Below are 9,720 nucleotides of genomic sequence, written 5' to 3'. Positions count from 1 at the left end.
GGTCATCTTTGGTAGGTAAACCGAATCAGTGAGGGACTACTACCTGTGTTATCCTGTAATTCTCAAAAACACATTAGTGCCTCAACCATGTTTGTCGTCTATACTCCAAAACCAACTAGGGGTGGCACTCGATGCACTTACAATCTCCCCCTTTTTGGTGTTTGATGAAAAACTTGTTGAAGTTTTCAACAGGGATAAAAGTATGTGAAAGTTAAAGTACATGGGCATTGTCTTCATAGGTTGGAAGAGGCTCCCCCTGAAGATGCGCATATAAATGTTTTGCTTTTGAATGCAAATGCACATGGAAGGTTTTGTGTTGTGGAGATCCTCTTCAACACATGAAGACAATTCATCATGCATACACAAATGTAATGAAGATAATGAAATGCATAATGAGAAATGGGCGTCTGCAGAATGACTTCATGCGGGATTTATCATCGCATCATAAGGTAGCAGCAAAAGTGGCAGACGACCATCAAGTTTCGGTGTTACAACTCAAAAGCCAACAGTTTCCAGAACGAGAGTTGTAAGAACCTAGCAAAAAAATAAGCACCCGACCCATATGGACCCGCTTGAAGACTATCAACTCATATGCTTCTCCCACTTTTGCTAGTAATGACCAAAAAGGTTTGAAGACACAGAGTATCTCCTTGTTCCCAGTCGGTGAAGATGTTGGGGCAGAAGGGTCGATGTTGGAGTTGGGCGGTGCAGAGGGGCCTGATGCAGAATCGTGATGCAGTGAAGCCATCGCTAGTGAAGTGGCATCGTCCTCTTCATCTATGACTCACGCAACAACAGTGGGAGCCGAAGATGAATAGTCAGAATCTTCAAGGGAAGGAGTTGGATGCCAGCTTCCTGATTAGGGAGGCCTGGAGTCAAACTTGATGTTCAGTGAAGCCATCTGCTCGAATATCGTCTTCAGAACAGAGCATTGTGAGGCTTTCCAGGACCGCCGACAGGCTTCATGTGTAACAAAAGAATTCTTGGTTGCAAGGTTGCGAATACGATTGACGTCAATGAGCAGACTCTGCACCTGGCACTTTAGCCAGTCATGATTCCTATCTTGCTTCTGGTGAAGTGATACAAGAAGCTCTTTGTCATTCAGGAGACAAGAATGCTTCTGAGGCCTTTGAGCTACCGTGCTGGCTGTTGCACCAGTGTTTGCATGATGCTGCAGACGAAGCTGACCGGCAAGAGGACCCGCAGGAGCAGGAGGATTCGGCACATGAACACCTTTAATAGGTTGAGTGAAGCTTTGAAAGGCGGCATTGTCTTCACGTATTGGCTCCTTGGTAGGCACGGGATAAATAACTTCATGAGACATGTCCATTTCAGGCTAGAATACAACATGGTTGCGCGCTGAAGCTTGATAGTTGATGGTTGAGTGAAGCTTTATCAGCCGCATGACCCATGGAGCATAAAACTTGAGGCCAAAAAGATCAGTGCCAGAAGCTGCCAACTGTTGAATGAAGAAGTCTTGAGTGTCGAACCTGATGCCGTTGATGATGTAGAAGACCAATGTCTTCATGGTGCCTTCAAGCTTAGCATCAGGAGAATGTCCCTTGATAGGCCACCGAGTACGCCTCAGAATGTGAGAAATGGTGCGGGGCAGGTACTCAAGGTCCTTGACATAGAACTCCTTGGGATATTCAGCATCAAAGGGCAAAGGCTTCATCATGTTGAGCATTTGACTCATATTGGGCTCAGGCTTGTGAAATATACACTGCAGTTCTTTCTCATAATGATGACAACCTGGCTCATACAGATCACCATGAGTGGGCAGGGAAGTTAGCTCGATAATATCCTGAGCTTTCGCTTCATGATGGATATCTCCTGTCATCCACTCAAGGACCCATGTCTTCGGATCCCTGTTGTAGCCTGATATGTGTAGAGTGGCATAGAGCTGCAGAAGAAGCTCTTCATTCCAGTGCTCCTTGTCAGTGACAAATGGGAGCAGCCCAACTTCATGGAAGCAGTCTAGGGCTTCTTCAAGGCATGGCAGCCCAGCAATGGCTTCACAGTCAAGACTCTTGTGGGGAAAATCCTACCTTGGTTGTAGAGAATGCATGAATAGTAGCTCCTTTGCTGGTGCTTCTAGAACCTGTTAGATGAAATCTTTGGCTTCCTGAAGGGGTTCTTGGCCTTGTCAAAGAAAGTGTTGTGCTCTCTGAAGCTTAGCACACTGCAGGAGCCTTGTGTAGTGACCGCACTTGGAAGCCTTGGCAGCCTGGGCTTTGGCTTGTGCGTTTGAGGCCTTTGCTCCACATGATAGTCATATTAGGGACCAGGAGCAGTTGGAGGTGTCAAGATTGGCCACTTAACAGTAACAAGCTCACCACGATAGAATGCACATTCCATGGTGTGAGGCATAGGGGGAGGAACAGCCACATCCGAGGTGGATGGCTGTGCAGTGTCTTCTATGGCATCATTGACTTTGGGCTGCACATTATCTTCCGCCATGACAACGTCATTGGCTTCAGGAGCAGCGACACAAGCATCATTGGATGCAGGAGCTTCAGTGGATGGAACAACAGGTGGGTCGGGCACAATCACTTCTTCTAGTACACCTGATTCAACGGTAGGGGTATGACTTCACGATCTTCTTCTTTTTCTTCATCGGCTGATACAGCCGGAATATCTTCAGCCGCTTTAGCTTCAGATTCTTGAGCAGTCATGGAAGGGATGGCTTCAGGAAACACTTGACGTGCTAATGAGCTTGTGTTTTGCACATCCTCTTCAGGAATGCTGGACATGGAGACTGTGGGCCTAGGGCCTCTGTGAAGCCTTCGGAAAGAGGGCGACGCCTATGGTGAAGGAGTGGTCTTCTCCATGTCTTCTGGTGTAGCTTGCGGGGTCTCAAGCACCGGAGTGGTGATATGAGCGGGTGGAGTGTGAGGAATGACTTCATGCAACGGGAGTTGGGGTGTTGCTCTTCCCAGAATGCATCTTGTGTAATTGGCATCATGGGACCACCAATGCTTATCTGCTCACTGCTCGTAGGAGCAGGCGATGATACCGGTTGGGCATGATCTGAGGAACAACTACATCATCTTCTACATTGTCTTCATGATCAATGTCTTCAGCTGTGATGGAGTTAGCAGCTGGAATATCTTCAGACTCATGAGCCTCTATGGAAGAAGGCTCATGCACAACGAGACGACGCTCGCGATTGGTGGAAGCTGGGAGTGCAACTAAAATAGGCTCAACGAGCAATGGTTCTTGGGGAGCAGCACGTTCTTTGCATGAAGACTTTGAAGAATTTGTCTTCAACTTCTTCTTGGAGGGAGCAGCATCAGAAGTATCATGGTGCTTCCCCTTTTTGGCTTCGGCCTCAGCCAGCTTAGTCTTCTTCTGCTCAGAAGCTACTGAAGGGACCTTTGGCTTCGAGCCAGTCATACTGGTAGGGAAGATAATGCTTGGTCTTTCCTACCTTGTGGCTTCAGGTTCAGCTGCAGCAGGTTTCTTCTTCTTCTCGGTAGCTAGCTTGGGGTAAATGCCTGGACGCCCAAGAGCCTTTCTCTTCACAGCCTCATTGTGAGCCTGGACGCATTTCTCAGCATAGTACTTCATGCACTCACGTGAGCCTTTGGCTTCCTCGCGTTTCTTTTTGAACTGAGCCTTGAGGTCAATCATCATTTGCTTGAAGTTCTGAACATCAACGACACTGAGCTCTGCCATATGCTTCTTGAACTGGGCCTTCTCATAGTCAATTTTATTTTTTAGCTCAACAATCTTCTGAGCTATAGCAAGTTCCTTGGCTATGCAGCCCTGAAATGTGACACTGATGTCAATGAGCAGTTGCAGATCGTCAATGGTCAGAGTTGGGTCTTCAAACCATTCATCGATGAAATTGTTGAGGATATCTGTATCAAAGAGAGGCAAATCCTTGAAGATTTCAACCTCTTGCTTGCTCTTGTTAAGCATTTCCAGAGCATCATCATTAAGATCTTCATCACCGGAGAGATCTATGGTATCCTCTTCATTTCTCAAGATGCTAGCTGGAGTGAGGTCATGTCCAGGAATCTCCTCAGGCTTCTTGGACTTCCTGGAGGTGCGGGATTGATCCTCAAACTGCACACTGGATTCAGGAGGTGCAGATTGCAATGGCTTCACTCTTGAAGCTTTTGGAGCTACAGAAGATTTTGAAGCCTTAGACTTCTTCTTTGGCTTCAGAGGCTCAGGATCATCCTCATGCTCCTCTCCGCCAGCAGCCTCTTCGACATTGGCCCTTTGTGTAGCAGTGTGAGAGAGAAGCCCATCGAAGTTGTTCAAGGGGCCAATGATATTCGGATTGGCTTCACGACTGCCATCTACCCTTGGAGTAGCTGGACCAAGGTTGAAATCAATCCCCGGGTCCTTCTTGTTCTGCAATGTAGAAGCCCGTGCAAAATGAAGATTTTTTCAAACAATTCATCTTTGCGACACCGCAAGAGACTGGACGGGTCGGCATCTTCAGGTTGAGGTCCTCTAACCATGCAAGGATAGAAGCCATGTGCAATGGCTTCAGCCCTCGTCTTGGGGATAAGCTTCATGTATACAATATCGGCCCAAGGAGGCCTCACAACATTCTTCTTAGCATACTCTAGAGTAACAAAGTGGTATTTGAACCATTCCTCTGCCCAGTGTCTGTGAATCCATTGAACCCTGGATTTTCGCTGAGTGTAAGATTCATCTGGATCAGACTTGTATTGCTCATAGAGATCAAGGGGGCGGATCCCGAGCAGTGTTGTCACGGAGCTGTCTGCCACCCTTCTTTGCAGATTTGCTTGTTGCCATTGGATTCAAACTGAAAGGCTTCACAACAATGTTTGGTTTCAATCTGCTTGTCTGACAAGAGCTGGCTTCAGGTGATTCAATGTGATGCTATAAGAACTCTGCAAATGAATGCAAACTATGAGAACCAAGGGATTCTCCCACGGACATGTACATGTGACAACATTAGAGATGCGAGGGAAGGGGAAGAGGCCATGTGCATTCTCAGAAGATTTTGAAGATAACACTACAAAAAAAAGACACATCCGTGACATTTTGGGCCGAACGAAAAAATTTCTGTCATACTTATGACACTTCTATGACGATAATTGTGACAAAACCCGGTATCATCATAGATGTGGTGGGCTCCTAGTTCTATGACAAAAAATCATGACAGAAAATGGGCTTTTTGTCCTGGGCGGGCCGGAGACGCAGCTGCATGACATTCTTTGGGCCGTCCATGATGGAAAAAACCGTGGTAGAAGCGACGGCGCGGAAAATATCGGGGAGTTCCCGGTACGGTGGGTGGTCGGGGGCCGAGCGATGCACGTTTCTCTCATACACGTACGCGCGTGTGTGCGAGGCGTTGGGCTCTAACTGAACCCGAGCGAGGCGTTCGCCTCCTGAACCCGAGCAATTGCCCTGCAGGCTACGCGTTAGTAATGCGAGCAATCGATCGATGGCTGTTAAATGAACCCGATCGAGCGATTCCTTTGTTTGCTACAGCTGCTAACTGAAGCCGATCGAACACTGCTGCCTCCTTCCCTTCATGAACAGTGAGCGTTGTGGGGGGTTTTGGATGAACAATTCCCGGTGGGGGGTTGGATGAATTGGACCCCGTGTTGCCGCTGGATGAACAAGACCCCGATCGATCGAGCCGGTTGGGCGTGGATGAACAGGACCCCGTGGAGGGCTGGATGAATAGGATCCCGTGGACGGCTGGTTGAACAGTAGCCAGTGGAGGGCTGGTTGAACAGTAGTCGGTGGAGGGCTGGATGAACAGTAGCCCGTGGAGGGGTGGTTGAACAAGACCCCCGTGAAGAGGGCTGGTTGAACAGTAGCCGGTGGAGGAGCGCGCGGTGGCAGCTGGATGAACAGTCGCAGGTGGAGGCTGGAGGAGGTCGACGGTAGATGAACAGTAGCCCGTGGAGGCTGGAGGAGGTCGACGGTGGAGATGAACAGTATCCCATGGAGTCCCGTTTTGCGGTACGCCACATCCCTCCCACTACAAAAAAAGACACATCCGTGACATTTTGGGCCGAACGAAATTTTTTTCTGTCATACATATGACACTTCTATGACGATAATTGTGACAAAACCCGGTATCATCATAGATGTGGTGGGCTCCTACTTCTATGACAGAAAATGGGCTTTTCGTCCTAGGCGGGCCGGGGACGCAGCTGCATGACATTCTTTGGGCCGTCCATGACGGAAAAAACCGTGGTAAAAGCGAGGGCGAGGAAAGTTTCGGGGAGTTCTCGGTTACGGTGGGAGGTCGGGGGCCGAGCGATGCGCGTTTCTCTCGTACACGTATGCGCGTGTGTGCGAGGCGTTGGCTCTAACTGAACCCGAGCGAGGCGTTGGGCTCTAACTGAACCCGAGCGATTGCACTACAGGCTACGCGTTACTGAACCCGAGCGATCGATCGATGGCTGTTAACTGAACCCGATCGAGCGATTCCTTCGCTACTGCTGCTAACTGAAGCCGATCGATGCTGCCTCTGGATGAACAGTGAGCGTTGCTGGGGGGTTTGGATGAACTGTTCCCGGTGGTGGTGGATGAACATGACCCCGTGGTATTGCCTCTGGATGAACAGGACCCCGATCGATCGAGCCGGTTGGGGCTGGATGAACAGGACCCCGTGGAGGGCAGGATGAACAGGACCACCCCGTGGAGGGCAGAATGAACAGTAGACGGTGGAGGGCTGGATGAACAGTAGCCCGTGGAGGGGTGGTTGAACAGGAGCCCGTGGAGAGGGCTGGTTGAACAGTAACCGGTGGAGTAGCGCGTGGTGGAGGCTAGATGAACAGGAGCCCGTGGATGAACAGTCGCAGGTGGAGGCTGGAGGAGGTCGACGGTGGATGAACAGTAGCCCGTGGAGGCTGGAGGGCGTCGACGGTGGAGATGAACAGTATCCCGTGGAGTCCCGTTTTGCGGTACACCACACCCCTCCCGATGAACAGGATCCCCGTTTCGACCGTAGCGCTCCAACACAAGTCCGTTTCCTCCGTTTTGCGGTACGCCACACCCCTCCCGATCAACAGGACCCCCGTTTTGACCGTAGGAGGTCCGTTTCCACCGTTTTGCGGTACGCCAGACTCCTCCCGATGAACAGGATCCCGTTTCAAACGTGGTCGGTCGAACACAAGGCCGTTTCCTCCGTTCTGCAGTACGCCAGGCCTCGTTTCCATCGGCTGTTCCGTCCAAGCCCTCCCGATGAACACGACGACGCATTCCGTTCCGACCCAGCCGGTTGGCTCCCCATGAACACGCCGACGACGCTATTTATCCATTCCGACCCAGCCATGTACACGAGCCCTGGCCGTACGTATGCGCGAGTAGGCGTTCGAGACCCCGCCCGTATGTACACATACGTGGCCATATTTTCTTTCTTGCACCCTGGCCGCTGTACGTATGTGTACATGCTACGTGCGCGCCTCTACTACGACACGTACGCGCTTCTACTACGACACATGCACGCCTCTACATCCACCAGTATATATGTACGTACACGTTCGCGACCAGAATGACAACGCTACGTACGCTTCGACCAGGTGGGTCCCGACTATCAGGCACTTCCTTGCGTGCGAAGATGTAGCTGGTGGGTCCCAGCAGTCAGGGGGGCGAATCGTTTTTTGCCCGGACGCACTTCCTTGCGTGCGAAGATGTAGCTGGTGGGTCCCAGCAGTCAGGGGGAAACATTTTTTTCGCGAAATACAGTGGCCCGTCCGGTGGGTCCCAGCTCTTAGGTGGAGGAATAATTATTTTCCGTGTAATAAGGAGGCACTTCCTTGCTGCGGCCGTGGACCCAGCTGTTAGCCTCTCCACGTACGGTCCACGTCTGATGGAAGTCGTTCCTTGACCACGTTGACCACGCCGTGCCGAGAGCACCAGGGCGGTGGACGATGGCGAGGCCTAGGAAGGGGACGACGGGGAGCCGGGGAAGACGCGGCAGTGGAAGCCCGCGCGGAGAGGAGTACGAGGGTTCACTGGTTCGGCTGCGGTGTGAGGCTGCCGTCGCCGCAGGGCCTGGCCAGCGGTGGGAATAGTAGGGGACAGCGAGGCCTCCGCGGCAGCACAGCCGGCCACGGGAGGCAGGAGCATGCGGCACGACCGGCGCTACTTTGGGCGGCTTGAGCAAGATGACCAGAGGTTGAAGAAGCACTACGGCCGTTGGATGGACATCGTACGGTCACTGGAGCTAGAATCGTGCATATTGACTAAGTTGACCAAGCCCTCCGTCCACATCAACTTAGTAGGCCCACAAGTCAGCCTGCCACTATACTGGGTCCCAGCTAACAGGGGGAGTATTCATTTTTTTGTGCGTAATAAGGAGGCACTTCCTTGCGTGCGAAGATATAGCTGGTGGGTCCAAGCGGTCAGCGGCGGTAACGTTTTTTTCGCGAAATACAGAGGCCCTTTCGGTGGGTCCCTGATGTCAGGTGGAGGAATCATTATTTTGCGCGTAATAAGGAGGCATTTCCTTGCGTGCGGCCGTGGACCCAGATGTCGGCCTCTCCACGTACAGTCCACTTCAGATGCATGTCGGTCGTTGACCAAGTTGACCAGGCCGCGCCGAGAGCACCTGGGCGGTGGACGACGGCGAGGCCTAGGAAGGGAACGACACGGAGGCAGGGGAAACTCGGCAGTTGTTTCCCACGCGGAGGGGAGTACGACTGTACGAGGGTTTACTGGTTCGTCTGCCGTCGCCGGAGAATAACAGTAGGTGTGGGTGAGTAGGGGTGTGTTTGGTTCAGGAACGAAGTGGAATGGAATGGAATGGTTCCATTCCACCGGAGCGGGTTGGTTCCGTTCCTATGTTCGGTTGGAATAATTATGCGGAACGGAATGGCTACATTCCAGTGTTTGGTTAGGGTAACGGAATGGAATGAATTTGGTTAGAAATGGTGAGATTATCTCTTGGAATTGCCTCATTTAAATATAACAATATTTTTTATCAATAAATTATTTAAATTGTCAGTGAAAATTTAATTGTATTATAGTTTGGAAAATTTATAAATTTAGTCACTATACATAAGAAATAATTGCTATTACCATCCACCCTTCGTGGTCCAGACTCTCGCATGTACGAACAATTCAGAGTTCAGACTCGCTCATGCACCAACAATTCAGAGTTCATACTCGACATTACAACACACGCATTTGCTAATTGCAGTTTACAATCAGTAGCAAATTTTTCCCTCCTTTTTTACTAGCAAAAGAAGATGAAGCTCTCGAACGGCACGGCGTACAGCACCAGAACAGTCAGCACACCACGGCGAACACCACCATGGCGCAGAGGTCTGCAACGGCTTCCTTGCCGGCTCGCTCTCGGACAAATGGGCCGCCGCCATGCATCCCTTCCACGTGAGCCGCCTCCGCTCGCCCGCTGCTGGCGCACGCCATTACAGAGGGAGAGTCGAAGCCGGAGAGGGAGAAAGGTGGGAGCGCCCGGCGGCGTCACAGATCGAGCGGGAGAGACAACGGGGTGGCCGCCGGCGTCGCAGATCGAGTGGGGAGAGACGAGGGGGTGGCGGCGCTAAGATTGGGGGTGAGCGAGACTCAGGGGAAGGCGTGAGACTGAGGCGTTCCGCGTCGTCCGGCCAATTCGAAGGAACGACCTAGTTCGGCATATCGGCCGAATATGCCGTTCCAGGAACGAATGGGTTCCGGTTCCTCGGGTCAACCATACACGAGAATGGTACTTCAGGACGGAACCGACCCATGCCGTTCCACTCGGTCACAGAA

Source organism: Aegilops tauschii, chromosome 3 (genome assembly GCF_002575655.3).
Source record: "Aegilops tauschii subsp. strangulata cultivar AL8/78 chromosome 3, Aet v6.0, whole genome shotgun sequence".
NCBI lineage: Eukaryota > Viridiplantae > Streptophyta > Magnoliopsida > Poales > Poaceae > Aegilops > Aegilops tauschii.
The sequence above is the reverse complement of the archived record's forward strand: the minus strand, read 5'-3'. Positions refer to the sequence as shown.